This window comes from Aphis gossypii, chromosome X (genome assembly GCF_020184175.1).
Source record: "Aphis gossypii isolate Hap1 chromosome X, ASM2018417v2, whole genome shotgun sequence".
NCBI classification, from domain to species: domain Eukaryota; kingdom Metazoa; phylum Arthropoda; class Insecta; order Hemiptera; family Aphididae; genus Aphis; species Aphis gossypii.
In genome coordinates this window covers 40,808,635-40,832,537 of record NC_065533.1, presented here as the reverse complement: position 1 = coordinate 40,832,537, position 23,903 = coordinate 40,808,635, and the positions used below count along the sequence as shown (strand labels likewise).

The following is a 23,903-nucleotide window of genomic DNA, read 5'->3' as shown; positions in this document are numbered from 1 at the left end:
ATAATTTATAAATAACAATGAAAACTCAGTATCAGGTAAGTTAATAATATATCATTATGTGTAATGATCTTAAAATTTGCTCATTGAGCTATCAATTATTTTTAGGGGAAAATACGAAATTATTAATTTTCAGTAATCTAAAATTATTCATTGTAGAATTATAAACAATATTATTGAGCGTGTATTAATATAATGATGATACTCAGTACTAAATACTTATACTGAAATAATAATATTATAGGTTATATTTATAAAAAATTATAAAAATAGAATTTAAATAAATCTTCAAGAGGATACAACGATTGGTGGATGCACGTTATTATTATAAATCTGGTAATCAAATACAAACATTATTTGACTTTAGATTTCAATATTATTGTAATAAAAATATAATTTATTTTTGTTTTATGAATAAAAAGTATAATATATGTAATATTATTCTATTAAATAGAATATAATGTAAATAATATAAAATATTAAGGCTGATAGACAGTCACCAATTAGAAAAGGTTTTGGTGCATAACGATATTAAATTCAAATTTAACACGTACAATACAGTGTACCCTCAACAACAAATGTAAAAAATAAATGCCAATAATAATACAAAACCTGAAGTGAAATAAAAAATGTAATTCAGACTGATACAAATTACATTTATATGAGGTAAGTGCGAGAGTAGTTGTACCTGTCTTATTAAATTACTAGCTCTCAGAATTTAGAGCTACATAGATACACGCAATCACTGTTTGCTTAGAGAGATGTATTCAATTCTGTACTTATTGTTTATAAAATGTTAACATAACACGGTTACTTTTGTAAACCTGTTCAATATATTCCATTTTCTTTTTTCATTTTAGATTTTATGCTAGGCGATAAATGTATTAGAAGTTTAGAGCATTTATTATTTATTAATTCCAAAAATTATTTTTGGTAGAAAACTATCATTAGATACCTATACTTAATACTTCAGTTAATACAAAATTACTAGTCAATTTTTAAATTATCAGGATTAACTAAAATAAAATAATAAAATAATAAAAACACCTGACACAACACCAGTTATTTTTGCAATACAAGATTTATCGGACGTATTTATGCAAGTTAATTCCTATAGCAATTAAAACATGTCAATAATAGTAAATTTTTTTATATTAATTAATATATATATTTTTTTTCTTGTTAAATATTTATTATTAATATTATAAAATCACTTATACGCATTTATAAAGTTTAACACGAACTCAATTCAACATTTAAATTTATAGATATAACACTTATATTTTAATTAACGTTAAACTTTATAGGAATATAATTATTTATATCTATATAATATATTTTTATATTTTATTTTTGGTTCTCTAACAAAGGTATGATATTTATTATAATGTTTTAATAATCATCATATCTATACAAAATCAAGAACTAAAGTAGAATCATATTTTTAGCCATCTTTTTAAGTATTTGTATTTTATCAAATTAATAGAAGACATTTTATCTACTTAAGATATATAATTAATATTATCTATTGCAATGCATTAATTTATTAGCTACCTTAAAATACTACTTGAATACAAAATAGGGTTCAAGATATTATTATAGACATAAGATATATTACTTAATATCGATAAAAAATAGCATTGTGTACCTAATAAATCTGTAATCAAAACATATTTAAGTATTATTTTTGAGAATTTTTTTTTTTTAAATACAATAGATTATTGACATATTTTTAAATCGATTAAATTAAATATCATAAATAATTAAAATGAATATTACAAAATTAAGTACCTATGCTTAGAAATCCTTATTTTTTTTTTTTAACTTAGTTTAACATTTACAACGAATACTTGATAAAAAATAATTTATATAAACTAAAAATAAAAATTAAATAATTATTTACTACGATTAATATAGCTTATTGTAGGTGTTAAGCTTATCCAATATTAAATTTATAAATATTAAAATAAGACATTGAAAGCGCATTTGAACTTAAAATATTCTGTGAACATTAAACTTAATATTGAAAGAAACTTATAAGTAAGTATCACTCAGGCAAGTACCTACTGAGTGAAAATTATACAAATACACGTATCAAATTAAATATAACAAATCAATATACAACAAAGAAGTTACTAAGTATTTACAAATTGTACTAATCATTTAACTTAAATTTAATACTATGATAATGATGATCGAATAAATAAAAACGATATGACATGCCAATTATCATACTTATATTATATTTACATTTTTTTTAAAATAAATATTGATTAAACTATGGGTACCTACTTGTGTGTTAAAAGTATAATACAAAATAAATAATAATTTATCATTATGAAAAACTAAATCTCAACTAACAAGAAACGAAAAAAATATGATATATTATGTTATTATTTGATTAGTTTATCAACTGCATAGGTACTACAACAACTAATTACTTTTATCGTTATTATTAAATATTATAGTGGTATTATAATATAATATATTAACTATTAATATATTATCATGTTATTATTGTAGATTATTGTTATTGGAATATACAACTCGACGTTATAGGTATAATAGTATTATTTATGTGGGCAGGTATAAAATTCAATTTTTAAAAACTTTAAGGTATTACTAGACAAATATATATATTTTTTAATTATGTTCTTAGTGGTTTTAAATTTATAAAAATATCTTTTTTTGATTATTGTATAAAGGCAAGGCATTAACAATTGGTTATTAAGACATTAGTATATAAACCATTCTTAAAGATGTTGGAAAAAAAAATTGACAAATATTTGAGATTATTGTATTTCATTCAAGTCTGTTTCAATAGCTCATTAAAATCAAAATTTATTTTGCAAATATATAGTATGTTATTAAATAATTTGAATTTCTCCGCTTTTACTCTGAATTTGTTTGAAATCGATTCCGCTGAAAAATTAATTTTTAATGTAGAAGGCCAGAGAAACGTTTAAGATAATTAAGTTTTAGTGCGATATATTTTTTTCTATTTTGTATATTTAATGAGAAATTGATGTAACATGAAATTAAGTTCACTCTGTATTTACAAAATATAAGACATACGAGCACATACACTTAAATGTATTTTTTTTCCATTTCTTAAGTACTTATGTGTAGACTGCAGAAAACTTAATAGAAGTAGTTCTAATCACCAATGGTTTTAGACAATTTTATTCAGTTACAATTTTGCTTAGAGCTATAAAACAATATGTCTAAAATAAAATGATGCCTAAAATTTAACGGACTCGCAAAATTACTATATTTTGCTATTACACAGTTTGTAACAATTTAGATACGTACCTACCTACTTAATTAAATATGGATATTTTTTTCTTGCTTATATCTTGTGTAAGTTTATTTCACGTATAGTTAATTTTATAATTAATGAAATATCAGAAAAGTTTAACAGAATGTTTTTTTTGTATGTTTAAGGAATTTTCCACTTTTAAGTGCATACATATTTAAATTACTTATCGTATTTTTAGTGTATATTTCTTGAATTAAGTGCATATTTAGTTATGATTAAATATTTATTTTTATTAAAATTTGAATTATTGGCAATTATTATTACTATTATTAAAATATTAGTCATCGCATACAACTTTGGTGATTTTATTTTATTGACTCAGAGTAGGACTTGTACTAACTTGATTTTTTTTTAACTTGACATCTAAATTTATTTATTTTTATTATCTATTAATTTATTTTAAAACAATGTGAGCAAGCGCCTTTGAAATAATATTACTTAATCAATCAAATATCGTAAAACTGTAACCAAAATGATATACTTTGAGTTCTATATAAATAAATAATTAAACGAATAAGTTAAATTAGACATCAAATTATGTTTAACAACTGATATTTCTCCACAGATAGTGTTTTTACATTAAATGTGCTCTTTATTTTTACGCTCCGAGAAAATTATCAAGAACAAAACAGCTTATTTAAAGTTTGATCTTGAACATGACAGTTTTTATAGTTGAAAAAAAATTACATTTCACATCATTGTAAAAGAAATATGCACACCTGCGTATATCCCCGCTTTGTTTAAAATTTAAAATTATACAAGAAACGATTTTTGTAGGCTTATAACAAGTATTTATACTAACATCAATAATGATATTTTTAAAGTAACATTGATAAAATCATGAGTACAGATACGTAAAAACGAAAACGTAGAGACGTTAAAAAACGTGACTGAATTACACTATACAATAAGTATATAACACTATAAAATTCGGTTGAACGAAGTTCATTCTTTTTCGCCGACAATAAACCGTTGTTATCATGTTTAGGGTAAAAAACGCTATTTGATTGAACCATTGGCGTTATTGAAAAATTACGATTAAAACGCTATTAATTGTCATGATTACACCACTTAATGTATTATCACATTGTGTGATTTACGCACGTAGATTACAAATATAACTATGGTATATAAATAAAGCGGGACGACGCGCGTTGGTACATAATAATATTGTTGTATAAAATAATCGTAAAACTTTATTTTGTTCAAATATTAAACGACTTTCATAATAATAATATAAATCAGAAGTCAGTAATGTAGTAGAAGTACCTAGTACTTAGTAGTATTGTATATTTTCACTAATGTGTCTAATGTAGATGAGTAAAAGTATTTAAGTATTTAATTAGGTACTTTTAAATGATAAAATACGAATTTTAAATTTTTTCTCAAACTATCTGTATTGAAAATTTAAGTATTAATATTTAAATAGGTACTCTTTATTTTTAGATTATTTCATATTTTTTATTTAATTGTAAAATAAAAAACAAAAATAAACTAAAAAATCAATATCTAGCTAGAATATATAAAAATATAAAATATTACAAACTCATTCGAAGTATTGTATTTTTTATTTGTGTATTGTTCAATTTAAGTTAATTAAAAATTATCAATAATTTAATTTAAAATATTAATATACTTTTATGTGCGCATTTGACAATATTAAACCTATTTTTTCTGTGTGCTTTTTATCTAATCGAAGATTTGAATACTTTGATGAAGAATTTATAATTACCTACACCAAATGATACGGTACAAAATGTTATACAATGATAATAATGTAAGACAATTGGAACGTGTTAAAAAAAAAAATTCAGTTTTGTAGATTTATAAATGGGAAAAAAAATTGAATGTATCAATTTATTATTACTACCTTTTTAAAGTATCTGTATCTGTAGTACAGATACATTAAAAAATTATCTTTGAGAAGACTGCTTATTTTACGATAATATATTATGTCGTACTGAGTCGTACATTTATTTTAATTTCAATTATACGGGTTGACCTTTTAGAACATAAAACATTTATGATAGGAGATAATATACAATAATAATAGCTTATAATCTAGAAATTATTTATAATTAGATGAATAACAAATCGTTATAAAGGCGGGATTTAATTAATTAAATAATAATATTAAAAATATTAATTTTTCATTTAATTTGCATAGCCAATCGAAATTAAACACATCTTAAAGATTCGTTAGTCAAATTTAGTTGGTGGTGGCAAGCAGTACTACATATAATGGTGCAGTAGAACGAAGTGGAAGTGTGGAACTTTGAAGCAAACAAACATAGAAACCTAAATATTACCTAAATATTAACCTAAATATTTTTTCTTAATGTTAAAATACAAAATTATTTATCGTTCTGTCTACATTAATACTATAATAAATTAACAATACCATCATAATGACGGTTACAGCTATAATTTTCGGTGATTATGGACATTTTAATAAATAAGTATATACATATAATTCGTATTCATCATCATGCTCTTCGACACTCGGCACAAAACGTGTTTTAAAAAGCAATAATAGAGGTTTTTTTTAAATATTAAACGATATTATTCGAAATCAAATCGGCTTTCGGGATCTCTGAAATATCACGCCTTTCTTTGATGTTTTTATTTTGTGGCAAAAATGACTCTTCGACCAAATTGTCTGAAAACAGTCAACGTTGTTATCTGAAAAAAAAAAAGAAAACAATATGATTTAATGGGTTTATTCGTTTCCGTGTACATTATAGTAATGTGTACGTTTTTAAGTTAACAGCATCCTGCCTTTGATTATTTATATAATACAATAAATCGAACCGTATCGAACATTATATTGTGTTTGTATATTTTTTTTTATTTTTGTTCGCGTTCGTGTCCAATTATTCTAAGAAAATTCCAACGTTGTACACGTTTTGTTCTTTTACAAAACTTAACAAGTATTCATAATTGTCATTTATTTCACGTTATTAAAATGATTGGTTTTTTTTTGTTTATGACTGCAAAAAAAATATCAAGAACATTTTAATAATATGAATATTACCTTTTGTCCTTTCACTTTCACGAATTAATAATTTTTCCATTCTTATTATTATTATATTTTATAAACTATTAGAATAACAAACAGTAATAATTCTGAACAATGGCCTACAGCACTTTAATCAAAACGTTGTTTGATTAATATTTTGATTATTATTATTATTATTCAGTAAAAAGGGAAATATTTATAAAATATTTTACCATTATAGACCAAGTACCAAACAAAATAGAGATAATATATTGTACATGGGTTTGATATGAAAATAATAATATTTTGTTTTAAATTTTTATACGGTCACCAAAATTGATTTTCGTTTAAATAAAACTAAAAAAATAATCAGAATAAAGAAAAAAGGTAAAATGTTTTTTTATTAAATTATTATTAACAAAAAAAATAAAAGTTTATTTTTAAACAAAAAGTATTAAACTTCAATACATTTAAATGTTAAACTACAAAATATGATGATATAATACTTATAAATTATATTTATATAACACTATAACATTAAAAACAACTTTCTAAGTTTAACTTCTAGTTTGTTTATATTATTATTATACTTGGTTACACATTTTACAATACTATTTTATTTTTGTTTATGAAAAAATAAAAAATAATAATAATATTTTGAATTTATAGTTTATATTGAATTTAAATCTTTCTTAGATATTAAAATCCGATTATATTAACTAACTTTAATTTAGTTTGATCTTTAAAAATTTAACGTTTTATGCTTATTTTTTTGAGCGTAAAAAGGCCTTTTAAAAATAAAAATAAAATAATTTCAATATTCAATGATTTTGGTTGACAAAGTTATAGTATTGTACCTATATTAATGTAGAAATTATAGTAACTGTATTTAAAAACATAATACTATTATAAATATATACTCGTATTATGAACACATCATTATATCTATTTATTTTGTTAATAATTCTCATGATTCAGTCAATTTTGAATTTAATAGAAACGTTTTTTCATACATATTTTCGTATACAATTAAAAATAAATTTTAAATCATATTTATTGATTTTATAATCTTCAAAGTATTTTATTTGATGAGAAGTATACTATTATAATATTAATACATTTAAACTTATTTATCATTTTTATTTCATATTATTTTATTTAAATATTGCGTTAAAAAAATATTTAACTAAATAAAAAATGTCTTTCATATGCATAGTAAAGTTATTGTATGCTTTTTTTGTTCTTAAAAATTTTACTATAATATTGTGTCTTTTAGTATTTTGATTTTTCCATTAAATTTGTGTATTTTAAAATATTTTCTATACGTGCCAGTAAAGTTCAAAAACATATTTTCCTTATAGTTATAATATTTAATAACTACTCATTAACTACTAAAATATTTATACCTACAAGATAATTTTTGGGAAATACCTTCATATGATATATTTTCAACAGCTTTAATCTCGATGTACATTATTTTCAGCCCTAAATACCGTTTTGATGAAATATTTTTCAGGATATACTGTTTTGACGAAAATACAAAACATTAAACTTTTCATATATCTAATACATTGTTCGACTAAAATATGGCGCTGATGAAATATTTTCAGATAAAACGGACTCCTTAAAAGTTGCCACACATTGTCAAAATACATTCTTATAAGACTGTACTTTTGAATAACAAGTAATGTTATGCCAGAAAAAAAAGAAACATCGTAGACGTTAAACATTATTTGTACCAAAATATTTCATATGACTAAATAAAATAAAATTCATATTTTTATGTCACACCATTGTGCTTAATTTTGAATTCTTTTAAATAAATGTGGTCAAGATTTCTGCAATAATCAGATGCTCAGTGATTCGAGATGCCTACTGACAACCATGCTATCTGAGTGTAACTACTTTTTTAAATACAACCATATTATATAGTATTATATGAGTAGGGGAGTTTTTGGATAAATCTGTATTTAAATAATTATTTGGATAAAATTTTATTTTTGTATAATTTTCTAACACAATTATTCAAATAACTTTAAAAAATACAATATATTTTCAACTTCTACGTTCAAATGTTTTTTTATTAGGATAATCATGATTGAAAATTATTTAAATATATATTAATTATTCAAATACTTATTTAGATAAATATTTTCATAATTGTTTTTAATAATAATAGAAACATGCACGCGCGCACGTACACACATATATATTATGATATTATTATCATAGTGTGCTATAGTCGTACGTTTTGAAAGGGGATTATATATGAACAATAGCACTCCTATAAATCCATGGCAGTTTTAATCTTCTATTTTTTGATAGATATTAAATATTATGTATAATGTATCTATTATAAAAATACAACTAGAAATTACAAAAACAAGAAAATGTATGGTAATATATTGTATTTTTATCGTAGAAAATTAGATTTAAAAGTGAAAAAATACCAAAAATAAAATAAATAAATACTTACATTAACATTAATAATTAATGATTAAATATTTTATCTAATTGGATCATTTATTAAAACTTAAGAGCGTGAGGTAAAAATTATTTAAGATATTGTATCTTCATTCCACGGGATTTTTAGTTAATAAAAAATTTGACCAACCCCTAAAATGTAAAATTATCCATTGCGTATCATATATCCTTGATTGATTGGTCCAGCACTAAATATGACAGATATCGGTTTCGGAGATATTGTTATTCAATGTTGTCGACATTTTTACGATGCCTTCTGGTCCCACTGAAAAGATATGATAATATTATTTTAAATTAAATATTTAAATTACAATACAATAATATATTCTTATCGTTCGTCGTAATCTAGTATTCATATATTTTATACTTATACATAAAATATCATCTGAAATGAAGTCTAGCGATAGTTACATAAGTTATATAAAATTATCTTCATTGATTTGAACTTTGTGCATCCCACCGAGATTTTGTCTCTACTCTGTATTTTGGTTATGCGGTTATGTCTACCATTGCTCGGTAGATGCGATTTCTTCTTTTTCATCCTTTCTCCATACCATCAAGAATCTATAGAATCTAGACGGATGAACGTTTGAATAAGTTTCCTAGATGGACTCGATATTCCCACATTTTTATTTTGAATCTGAATTTGTTGAATTCATTTGTGTCTATTACACAATTATCTAATAAAACAAAACAATAAATGCATTTAACTCGGTAAAATATAATTTAGTTTTAATTTAATTTTTCAAGTTACAAATTACAAATTATTTTATATTTAAAAAAAAAAACATTCGTATAAAAAATACATGATATTCTTTTTTTTTTTTTGAATATAATTATTATGTATTATAAAATAACTGTAACATACATTTTATATAGTACTGAACGTAAATTATCGGTTATTTGTATTCAGAACCTATGTTTTCAGTGGTTATATGTTAGTACTTGATAAAGAGCGGGTATTATGTAATAAACAGTATAGTGATAGTTATTGATAAATAAATTATTAATTAGTGTAGATAGATACCAGGATTATGAATCGATAAAACTACTTTTTCGTTACCTTTAGTTGATCGATACATCGATCCCTCGTATCTACAAACGAAACATATATTAGAGCCTTTCGAAAAGATTTGACTTTACGGTGTTATACCTCGCTATCAGATTTAACGTAAAAACTAAAAATCCATAAAAGAATAATTAAGTTAATTGATTACATTATTAGTTGTGGGTTGAAAATCAAAAGTGAATTAACCGATAAATATAAGGGAAGAAAACATTACAATTTTTTACGATTATGGAAAGATGAGCAAATTAAAAACTTTGAAAAAAAATTAATACCTACTTAATGTTTTAAATATACAAATGCATTGTTACAATATACTATGTGATACTTGAATGTTCACCTTATAAATTATTATAAATAGTGAAAGTCGTGACGATTCGAAACATTATATACCTATGTATATTTTTTTACTCTATTCAAACGTATTTTTGTGACACTATTATAATGATTTTACCGTGTGCAGAAAGATTAGGTTATGCAAATAATTTCCAAACTCCAAAAGTTTCGCGTCCGGCGTGCTGCGCATTACAATTCATAAACATCCTTTACCTGCAATGGGAATATCAAACGAAGAAATGTTCAAAAACAGAATGTATTTGACGTTACTCGATTAAAGAGCATCAAGGTATCGTGTATATTCATTGAATTCTCAGAATTGCACGTATCGTAGCTCCGTGTAGGTGCATCGTACAAGTATACAAATTATATAAATATATTACTATTTTTGGTGCCGCAATATTATAATATGTTTCATCACATTTTATTTCGTACCCATATAATATAATTGTCGAGCGGCTCTTTGGAGATATTAAAACTCGCTTGAGTGACACCGCGGGGGAAATACGTTTTCTCAGATCCTCAATCATCAACAGTTGAAAATTAAAATATTTATGAGCGTTACACTGTAACATTTGGGGAACAACACAAAACTATCTGTTGTTGTCCCCAATGGAAACGACAATACATCATTCATCGGTACAATGTCGTTACGGCACAACGGTTATAATATTATAATACGTAAATATGTATTATTAAAATAGTGTGGAGCACACTACAACGAAGTGGCACGCCACTTTAAAAGGAAAAAAAGATTGGTTTATAAGCCTATTATCGCTAACACTTATTAAATAATTTATGTATTATTATATTAACGAATGTGACGTCGGTATACACACGCTTTTCGTAACTTGTAAATAATTATGAATATGAAAATAAGAACTCGGCAATCCGTCCGTTGCACGCATATCTGATTTTAGAAAGAAAATAAGAAATTTCTAAGATGGAAATTTCGCCAATTTATTCAAACCCTTAAAATTATTTTTTTTATTACTAATGTAAAATATGTTTTAATAAAAGGACAATACTGTAGTTGTATTTCATATTATTTATTTGTTTTATATTGGCTACTGAAATAGCGCGAGTATAGGTAATGATTAATAACTAATGAGATTGAGTTTAAAAAGGATATTTAAATTAATATATTCAAATCAAATACATATATATGTCAAATTAAATAATATTTATAATATGTATAGTTTCGATGGAACAAAATTCATCAATTTAGGTTATTTTTTAAGAAAAACAATTACATTTTTAAATAACATGCAGACATTTCAAAAAAAAATTCAAGAACATTAATACTAAAAATCTTTTTACAGAAATGTCTTAAAAATTATATTTCTTAAGTATAACATTTCAAGTCTTACATTGTTCAGTTTATTAACTGATTGAATTGAATCGTTAAAACATATCCCACACACTGCGAATTTATATCGATATTAATAATTATAATGTTACGTAAATAAAACTCGTTAAAAATTAACAGATGCTTAGAAAAAATTGTATTTACGAGTATTATATACGTAAGAATTATATTTAATGTATTATATTATGTTATAATGGCGCATCCAGAATCGCGATAGAGCAAATTATAACAAACTTTATTATAACAATAACGGTCTGTTGAACTTGTACGACATTTTGTTGAATCCTCATAATATGATCAGAATTTATTGATTATTGATTGGTGTCGAGGTAAAATAGAACACAGTTGAACACTAATTGTTTCCTTTTTATTAGCGTATATTTTATCACTAATGGTTAATTAAAATAAATTAAATTTTAGTGTGAGTTGATTTCGTAAAAATAATATTTTAAATAATCCTATCTCCGTATGAATCAATACTCAATAGCTAAACATGTTGTAACCTATAATAGATTATATGACAATATTATGTCGAATAGTGTTATTTTACATCTCAAGTAGCTCAAAATAGTTTTAAATTATTGTTAATTTGTAGCAAAATACGAAAAATGTAGGGTTTTAAAAGCATATATATAGGCACTCAATTCATTTGGTTAATATGTATTAAATGTAGAAAAAAACAATATTTTAAATAATTTCATTGAATTCTAAATTAATTGTCGTGAGTGCATAAAAATGTTCAATACAAATAAGTAATTTTTATTTATTTTTTTTTTTTTTGGGAGGGGGTGTTGAAATATAGTACTTTAAATACTTTAATTATCATTCTAGCGTACTTATTTTTTTTTATAATAAGTTGTTATATTTTATATCTTTTATATTAAATTTACTAAAAATAATTACCATAAATTATTCTTGTTATTTTTTTTAATATTGTAAATTAAAAGGAATTAACCAAGTCCCAAGAGCTAGATGGTTAGATAAGGTTAGGCTCTTTTTACCCTCTTACCCTATCAAGTCCTCAAATCCAACACTGCCAAATTCAAAATATTAAAATAATTATTTTTGAAGATAATTTGTATTGATTTTGTTTTGTTTTAATTAATATTATTAATATTATTTATATACTTTATATAGGTCATTGGAAGTTCGATCATAATGAATTGGTATACCTATATAATACTTAATCTTGATGAATCATTTTTTAAATCTCTAAATTCTAATAACGATTTATCAAATACAATTTCTAGACTTAGATCCGAGACCATCGGAAACTATTATTTAATTAAAAACATAATAATAAATATCATATCACCTATGAAATATAATGGATATATTCGAAAATAAACGTGTCGTTTCATAAGTTTTCCAATATTGTTGCAATAGCAGTATAATAATAACAAATAAATTTGAAAACTCATCGGCTTTTTCACTGACTGAACGTATTATATTATATGAACGCATGAAATGAATACATATTGCGAAAATAAAGTTTGATTATAAACCCTAAAACATTTTATGGGCAATAATTTTTGTGCCCATTTTATTTCATCCAAATAAAACTCTTTACATTCACTTGGTGATTTGATTCAAAATAGTTTACTTATATATATATATATATATTAATATATTATATAATAAAACCGGTATACAAATTGACAATATTTCACTAAACGATGATTCGTATTATACGACCAATAAAAAACTTAAACTACCTACGCATTGAAATTATTTTTTCAGATTTTGGATACAAATATTTACCATCATAAAAAATAATTCATACAAATGTCTAATTTATGAGTTATAGCTTATTTGTATATTTAATATTGACATTATATTTTATATTGCTATCATTACTCTCATAACTCGCAAATATTTATAAATTAATTACCGGTCAAATAGACGAATTCAAGTAGTATAGGTAAGTAGCTAAGTTCATTATAATATTATGCACCGTCTATACGTACCTTTATAATAAGGTATTTCATATTTTCATGTTATATTATATTCATATTATACCTACAAAAATGATTTTCACCCCCGAAAATTGGAAGTATGAATTTAAATTTTAAAAGTTAAATCATAATTACGCTATCTAGAATAAATATTTTTATTTATAGTAACATTGAAATATTGAATACAGCATTTTACTGGGAACCAAGGCCTTAACTAGGTCTAGCTGGTCCAGGAGTCTGACCTTCCCCGAAATTTTTAAAAGTAGAAATATTTACCTAACATAAATTATAAATAAAAATGACAAGTGTTCAGTATCCAGATATATAAAAAAATTTTAGGCCCACTCTGAAATTTTTTTCTAATTACGGACTTGCTTTGAACAATATTACATATTAGCAGAGGTAGGTACTTTTTTTTTCAATTAGCACTCTTTTTTCTGATTTGGATATTTTTCCAAGTATGTATTTTTTATGCTGAAGACGATGGTACACTCTAAAGAATTTAACGTTCAGTTTTAGGCTGAAGCTAAATCAAATTCAAGTCAGTCCGTACTTATAGGTCATATTATCACTTAATTTTTTTTACTAAAAATTATGTTAATTTTTAATACTGTAATCTATGTTACAATTATGTCCACCATATAAAACTTTAAATTTGTGACCAAGTGGTGAATAAAATTATATGATTGAAAATTATTACTATTATATAATATGGTAAAAAAATGATTATGTATACAATTAATGAAATGTAAATTGAACAAATTAAGCAGTCGAAATATTTAAATAAATATAAAAAATGTAAGTCAAATAAAGTTGAGTGTATGGTGAAACATTGATTGAATATATTATAAAGGGTAAATATTGAGAGTATGAGAGTAAATATGATATATCTAAGTATTAAAAATTCCAAAAATATCAGAAATAATGGATTTTTTATTTAATTATAATATGATGTAAGTAGTAAAAACACACACATAAATAAAACTTTTACATCTTAAAATTTGAAGAACAATCACTAAGACATTTATTTTTTCCTACAAAAAATGCTTATAAGTTATAATATTATATTTTGTAAACATAAAGGAAAATGACACACGGATGACGGATCTTCGTCGTGACTATGATGTCTTAAGTTTTCGTTTGGAAAACACTAATTCTATTTTTAATAATAGAAAGTGATATAATTTGATCTGATATGGATTTAAAAAAGAAAAAAACAGGTTTTAGTTTTGTATAAAATAGCTAGAATAAGGTTAGTTCCCTAAAACAAAATACGTGTATAAATATTACAATATCTATTCTTATTGTGTAAATAAATATTAGTGAAGTGTAAACGTATAATTCGGCTGTCAATTATAGAAATATTCATTTAATTATTATTAAATGTGATTTTGGTAAGGTTAGTGGCAAGGAGGGGATGAAATGTTCAAAACTAAATACACTACGCTGTTTAAGCGTACTATAGTAAGTTATTTACTATACATTTGTTCTCACCAAACAAATTATTACCAACTAGCAATAATTAATATTTTAATATAGATGTTGTTTCCATGGTATTTAATGATCAGTGAAGACACTTTATTTTATTTTATTTTCAATAATGTATTTATAAACTATAATACTTAACTTCCAAAATTAAATTGATTATTAATCATTATGAATAATGCCTTTAAACGATTTATTTATTTTTTTTTTAAAAACCCGGGTATATTCGATAGTTTGTTAGATTTGTATGTTCTTTCTGTTTTAAATTTGACGTTTTATTTAAATCAAATTATTTATAGGTTCATATAATATAACATAGTTTATGTACATTTTAAAGGATTTGGGTTCACGGGTTGACTTATGTAACGTAGCACAAAAAAAAAGGTGGGTAAGTGAGTACTGCTGTGATAAACTGTAGTTGTTCAGTGGGTCACTGTGATGGATGTTTTTTGAATTTGAATTCAATGATAATACATCATTGTATACCTACACCTTAAAAACGATTTTAAACAGTCTATTAGTGCTCAGCCTATAACACTAAGAATATTTTATGTTATGTTTTTTGATATTCATACTAGGTAAAGTAATTTATAATTTATTTTACTATTAATTTTATGCATTACAGTATATTGAATTATGTTTTTAACAAAAACATTGTAATTAAAAATATCATTGCGTGTATAAAATATAACAATATATGTTTTAAAGTCTTATAAAAAATAATTCTAAATTATTAAAAATAATGAATATAGGTAGTTATTCATAGTTTAAATATATGCCCAATTTAGTCCAAAATTTAATTTTCAACACCTAAAAAACTTAGGTTCAAATTTTTTTTAGATTTTTGAAGATACTTTGAATTAGTTTTTCTAGCTTAAGATAAAAAAATTGCACATAATATGTATTTTAAACTGCGAAACAATTTGCAAAGTGTATGTAATTTTGACGATTATTGTTAAAAACATTTTAATCAAAATTTATAGAAATACTAATAATAAGAAACATTGAAGATTTAAAATGTCTATGAATGACTTAAAAAAAGTCGAAATATTCTTAAAATTATACCAAAATTATACTATGTATAAGAAATTAATAAATACTAACATAAAATTGTCAAAAAAAACGAATTACTTCATGATGATGTAAATTGTGGTGTTCTTATTTTGCATATTTTTAAAAAAATGCATATTATTGAATAATTGAATAAAATTAATATTATTGCAAATTTTGATTATAAAAACGCTAAAAAACATGTTTTATGGTATATTTCGTTGATAGACTTTTTACGTCATGTGATGTCGAACGTAGTTTTAGTAAATATAAGAACAACAAAAGATCGTTTAAAAGATCGTAAAAGAAAAATGTTTTATTAATTTTAAAACATGTTAATTTTATTTTCAGTCTATCAGTCTATATTTCATATGTTTTTTCCTGTATAATATTAATTGCATATTTTCGCATAATTTTAATAAGCCAAATACATAACTTGCATTTTTTTATAACATTTAAATTCTAGTGACCCAGCCCTATATATGAACTATTCCTCGGGTACCAATTCGGTAATTTTGACTTGGGAACCAAGTCGTAGGCATCCACTGAAATAATGAACTTTTTTCATTCGAATAATATTATTCTTCAATTATGGAATGTGTGTATGTGTGTGTGTGTGTGTGTGTGTGTGTGTGTGTGAGTACGTCGTTTATGTCCAATATAGTATAATATATAACAGCGTTTATGTCGCACACTGGTCTTTGAAATATTTTGTTTGTGTGCCATTTAAACGTGTTTTTATAAATTGTTATTACAATACTTCACTCTCGACAATATTGTTTTCTAAACGCATCATTCTAGAAGAATAATATAGTGTGGTCTAGATTCAATCCACGCACATAGCCCGAAAGACGCAACTTTCCTGACCAAAATTATTTTTCAAAACGTCAATAATATTTCGACGAAAACTCTAGTTAACTACTCAGATAATTAAACTTAATGAATGAGATAAAATATTATGTATTTATCAATATTATAGCCGTATAGAAATTTATCGTATTGATAAAATTAGTATGATATGTAATAATATCTAATATAATATATGAATTTCATATGTCGTAGCATACTAGTTTTTCATTTTGATTGTCTAAGACGTTAGGTTCACAATAAGTATGTTAGATAATGATTATCGTACTTTTTTATTAAGACGGAAAGTGTGTTTAGAGAATAAAGGTACTATTGAGAGTGAGCTGAGTTATTCGTTAGTACAATAATATTAATTAAAAACCATAGTGGTAATGAATTAATTTAAATGAACGTAGATATAGTTATCGTTACAAATAGAAATCCTTTATTTTCATTAAAATATATAATATTATCTGAGTTTGCTATATTTATTTAGAAAAACTAAACCTACATTTAAACATAAATCTCTCTCTGATTTTTCAAGTGTTTTTTCTAATCTTCTTTAAACAAAAACACGATTTTATAACAATTTCAAATAAATAATGTATTTTTTACATCGTGACAAAAACTGTACTCATGAATTATTCCTTCGAGAAATTTCTTGAAACTAAATGTATTACCTACTCACTATAAATTATTAAATTATATAGTATATTCGTTGTTTTTCCACGTAGAATCAATTATCATGACAACAAATATTGTTTCTAAATAAATAATTCAGCAAAATATTATAACAAAACGTTGGCCACTTTAATGTTATTAAAATTATAAATAATTTAAAAAACAACAAATAGATATGTAATGAAAATAATAAGATATAAATATATGTTTCTTGATATGTTCGTGAGTTGAAAATAGAATAATAATTAATAAATGTGTCTCGTCAGTTACCATTGATGTCTATTTTCAAATGCCAAATTTTTTTTCTAATTTTTACTTCTGTTATATTAAATTATTATACAAAAAATATTAATTATTAGTATAGATTTCCAAAACTTACATTTAAAAATAAATAAAAAAACACAAACAAAATCATTGAAATATAGAAATACACGGGCACAATTTTTTTTATAAGCGTTTTAATGTATACGAACTGTACTAAAAACACGAAAATATGTAAAATATTTTGTTGTTAAAAAATCATAAAATAATTTTCATATTTTTTATTTTCTTAATATTCGAAAAATATTAATCGTAGAAACTAGAATCATATTCAGCTCAATCATTAATTTTCATCCAATTATAATTTTCTTTACACCTACAGCAAAATTTTCAAAATATTTTGACTAATTTATAGTAATTTACAAGACAAACTTGTCCATATCAATCTTTATGATAAGAATATATTTTATTCTTACGCAGTTAGCAGCTTATAATATTATTTAATAAAAGTTTTAAATAAAAATAAACCGATATTCAAATCAGGTTTTTGATCACTTCTACAATTTATTAAATGCATAGGTTAAATTAGACTGTATTTTTTTATCATTGGTAATAAAACATTATTACTCAAATAAATTGTTTGACGTGTCTAAAACATGGAACTATGGCAAGATTAATTATTATTATTTAAATCCTTTTTGAGCACTACATTTTATTAACTTTTATACTTAAATCGTATGTAGAAGACAGATTTGTTTGAGAAACCCATTTCAGTTTATGAAACATCAAAAAATCAAGCTCTTCCTTTCTAAAATTTCCTTACAGACGTTTAAAGTTTAAAGTTTCATAAAACTCGCCATAGGCACTACATTTTGCAATTATTTATGAGTTCAAAATGTGTAATATTTTTTCAATTTTAATAAATATAAAAATTAAATATTAATTATTTCAATGTTTTTATGAAGTAGGTCTTAAAGCTTTTAAAAAAAATATAAATATAAATAAGTCAATCATCTGTTATTCATAAATTGTATACGTTTATATCCGTCAGCGCTCATAGTTGATCACAACTACCATGCCACATGACTTCCAACGACCGTAAATGAATTTGTTTTTATATTATTATCTTTTCCGTGGCGCTGAAAAAGTGTCGTAGCGTAACTGAAATCATTACAACGTTTTTGATGCAATACATTTTTCTCTTTATATTTTTAAATGTTTTTCTAAGAACATAGTCCATACAAATTTGGAATGACAATGAAAAAAACGTCTGGTGTATAACAAAAACCTATTATACGACCACCGGCGGTCATATCACAGTTAAGGTGTTAAATACATTTGAAATTGTATTTTTGACAAAATAGGATATTAAACGAAAATAATGATTAGTTTTAAGCTTATGGTTTTAGATATTATATATTATGTTGTAATTTAAATAAAAAAACTTATTGTTGGGATTTAAAATGTTTGGTTATTATGTCGGTAAAATACATTATTTACTACAAACAACAAAATGTGTTTTAATATCCTAAGCTATTTATAAGACTAAGTGCTATTAACACCATTCTACGCTACGTTAGTATTAGCTTATACTAATTGTATCATTGTACCTATGAAATGTTTTCGCTTAAAATTAGCTCAACCATCCATACTAAGAAATTACTAATAATAGTATTATATAAATTATCTTTAGAAATAGATAGGTACTGTCGTATTGATCTATTTTTGTCTCCCGCCTATCAGAATCATTTTTCTTAAATATATAAAGATTTTGTTTTCATTACTCAAAGACGTAGTACAGTTTAAAAACCTACTATACACGGATGAACGATTTCTCGCTTTCATTGTTTATTTATGAAATAAAAAGTTTCTAAAATTTAAATTTAAGTTAAATATAATCAATAATTTATTAGCTTTTAAGGAAAAAGTTCTTATTACATTATTTAGAATACCCTTATTATTAATAATATTTTGATATTCTTGTATGTTTTTCTTTTCATTTCTCGAAAGTATTTACTTATAATACGCTTAAACCATTATAAGCTATAAATATTATATGATATTATAAGTAATTTAATATAAACTATAACATTATGAAACATTATGAATTGATTTAAATTTTATGAAAATTTAATTGTGTACTTTTATAAATATTTTTAAACGTTTTAAATCCCAATGAAAAATGTTTTTGAATTACAACAAAATAACTTACTATATATAAACTTTTTAATCTATGTTACATAATATATAATATGAAAATATTATGTACAAGTAAAATATGACAAGTATATAATCCAAATTTTTTTACGTGAATAGTATGAGGTGGGAGTCCGTCCAATTATGAAATCCAATATTATTATTTTATTATGTAGGTATTTATTTGAAGTAAATCTCTGTGCTATTAACATTTACAACAGCGCATGTATTTCCAATGAGAGATTAAACAAAAATAATTAGGAACGTTATTCTTTTGTTTGAATATCGAATTTCGTCCAAATTTGAATTACAAGTAATAAATAAATTTAAAATATATTTTGGATTTTCATTTTTTTAATATTAATATGAACTTATTCGGAACATTTTATTATATTTTTAAGTTTTAGTTATAAAAATTGAGTATCAGAAATTTTAATTTACAAAATAATTTTTGAATTTTCATGGTTTGCACAAAATTTGCAAAATTTAAACTTTACTATGTTTGCTATATATTCCATTTATGATGATCATTGCAACTTTTTTGCTTTTTAAAACAATATTTATCATTATTATACACAAATAAAAAAAAAATAAAATTGAAAATCTTTTTATAATATATAAAATGCTAAAATATTTTGAAAATTATGTATCGTGTCTATCAAATCCTTCTATCAATATTTACAAACAAACAATTGTTTCTAATCTTTCAGAGTATTTTTTTTCTCAAATAACAGAAAAAAACAAAATCACTAAAAACATAAGTTGACAATACAAATATTAGATTTTTCTTAAATATATCAGTTTTTATACAATTGTTTTCTTGGTAATTTTGAAATTTGCTACTAAATTATTTCATTTAAGTTTAAAATTAATTTTTTTTAAGTAAGCGAAGACTGACCAACTGATAATAAAAACACAGGAAATGAATACATCCATCAGAAATGTAAAATGGGTATGAAATAATATCGAACATGTTTGATCATTTTTCCTCAAAGTTTATACCGATTACCGGTACATGATGAGAAAAATAACAATATCAATCAATAGTTTGATTTAATTTTCAATCGAAATATAAGACAATGAGAAAATTATATTATATTATATAGTAGGTATAGTGGTTAGTATATTTAAATTATTATATACACTTTAAAACTTAAACAAACTGTAAAATTCCCCTTAAAAAAAATCTTTATAATATCATTATGTTTTACGCCATATTCTATTTCATTCACGTATTCAAAACGTTAATGAACAATTATTTAAATTTTCTGTATCTAGTAATTTAATCACAATATTATGATAATATTCTTTATTATAGGTACTTAATAATCGTATTAAATATACGATAAACATCAAATAATCAAAGTCGTTCCACTACTTTTTTAACAACTTTGATCAAAATCTAAAATGACTACATTTTACAATTTTTGTTTGGAGCACTATTTGATTTGGAAATATATCATGTATAAAAATTACTGCATGCCATTTTTTCGATAATTTTTAGACAAATGCTTAAATCATATACTATTCCAATTTGTAATACCTCCATTTTTCGTTCTCTCTCTCTTTTATATTTAATGTAGACATATATTTATATTGAAAAATAATATTTTTTTCTTAAGTATTTAATGTAAAAACTACAAATATTGAATATTATCAAAACAGTTGTTCAACTTAAAACAAGTGTGGTCTAAGATCTAAAATAAATAAATAAAAGTAAAACAAATCATTATACATGTTTTACTTATGGTGGACGAGGGTTAAACCACTAAACCTCCCGTCAGTAAACCACTGACGATGTACCATCATTTAGATAAAATAAAATAAAACAAAAACCTTACAGCTATTTTCAGTCAATAACGTTATATTTTTTAAAGATAAATTTTGCATTTAAATTAAATTAAAGTCAAATGTGGTGTACAGTAAACAATAGAGCTTTAGGTACTTATTTAATTCCGAAAAAAAGAAAACAATTTCCTTTGATAAAACTGCCTTTTGCTTTATTGCATCAAAGACAATTCCTGACATGTGTTCTATCCCAAATAATTGACATGTCTGTTTTAACTCCTAATAAATGTATAAAGCTAAAACAAGTCGTAAATTTATTAAGCATTTAAGGTTCTCTATAATGTTTGTTTTTAAAGGAAATTGCTTTATATTATTACCATTTCCATATCCTTTTGATAATAATATGTCTGAGACAGTTAACAAATCTAAAACACTATCAAAATAAATTGAACTTTGCCGCTTATACATATAAACTGTTGCATTGTATAATTGCTTTTGGTAATTAAGTGTTTATAACGTGGCTTACCTATGAGAAAATATATTTTAGCATCTACATTTCAAACGTATTGGTTTGTTTATTTTTTATTTTGTTTGTCTTTGACACAACATTAATCAATACCAAAAATACCTGTAGGCGTTTTGTAACCGATTGCTTTGAAAATTAAATTCGACAAACAACAACAATTATTTAAGCTTGATCACGATTTTCCGAAAAAAGTAATTAATGTATCGAACTTAAGATTCTAGCTGTTTACGCGTTTCGATATTCAAAATGAATTAGGAGAGGCTATCGGCAGTAATCGAGTACCTATATCACTGTGTGATCACCGTTTACAAAAAAAAAAAAAAAAAACAATTCAGAGTGGTAACGATTGACAGTTTGTGCCACATACCTAATTCCAATGATATTTCATATTTTTTGTTTTAGTAATACGGTAGGATGCATTAATTTTTTTAAAATATTATTATGTATAGATAATAATATTTGCATTTGCACTTGATTGGAAAGCTTTCAAGTCTGTATGATAATATTTTTTAATTCCTAATAATAAGCGCAAAAATCTTTATTTTTACTTTAAAACATCCAATAATATTGTTATATTTTTAAACCACTGTACATTATATTCATCTGATAGGTATCTTGAATTTAATTTTCAAAATGTTCAGCCTAGCGCCTAAAATTGTCTATAAAATAAAGCCATATGTATTAAATATAAATATTATATGAATTTTTACCTACAAAACAATTAGTTTATTTTCTCAATTTTAACAAATTTTGTCAAGATTCTAACCTCAAACAGATTTTTTTTTAAATAAATATGGATTCACATTATACTTTTAGTCATTCAAATATATTATAATATTTATTAAATGAGGAACCTTAAACTCATGTACAGTTAACTCTCGATTGTCCGCATAATTAGGTGACGCTGCCACCGCAGATAATCCAAAATAAAACAATTGGGCCGAAATTAACACAAAAATGCTTTTAACATGTTTTATTGACATTAAATTATTTCATGTCGTATTTAGTATTATTTCATTATTACTCTAAGCCGATTAGTTGAACCGAAGTGATATCTCATATATTTCATATCAATATGGAGTATTGTTATGGTACATTTATTTAATTTGTACTTCTTAAAATCACTGTTCTGTGAAGGATCATGCGTTATGTGCAATGTAAATGGACGAGAGTTTACTGTACCTACTAAGCTTTATAACTGAAATTTAAAAAATTAAAAATTTTTATTTGTGTATGTATAAAAAAAAAATTATTTCTAGAAAATTCTAATAAAACAATTCATGGAAAATATAAACTACGTTATATGTTTTTGAATTATAATATAATAATTAATTTTTTTTTATCTATATAATTTGTGTTAGGTAAATATTTTAGTTACGTATTTTAGTGTACCTTTTCCCGAGGTATGATTTTTTCATTCATGACTTCCAAAAGTATCCCTTTGATTCGATTTGCTATTTTTCTTTAATAATATTTAAAATATTAAAAATATTTTTGAAGGCAAACTTTATGCTAATAACGGCCCCTAACGTTGTCCGATCACCAA

The 23,903-nt window shown here is 23.4% G+C and overlaps 1 long non-coding RNA gene across 3 annotated transcripts in view; it reads right to left on the bottom strand.

Moving 5' to 3' along the window:
* Positions 1-392: 392 nt before the first annotated feature.
* The window catches only part of LOC114125306 (uncharacterized), a 29,164-nt gene continuing 5,653 nt past the window's right edge, over positions 393-23,903 (bottom strand). The window contains exons 2-5 of one of the 3 annotated variants that reach the window (XR_007605478.1): positions 9,210-9,478; positions 8,929-9,063; positions 6,071-6,306; positions 393-5,998 (exon numbers count right to left, since the gene is read on the bottom strand). This is a non-coding gene — a long non-coding RNA (uncharacterized LOC114125306). The remainder of the gene's footprint in view (positions 5,999-6,070; positions 6,307-8,928; positions 9,064-9,209; positions 9,479-23,903) is intronic. The other 2 variants (XR_007605479.1, XR_003592512.2) reach the window with 2 other exon arrangements.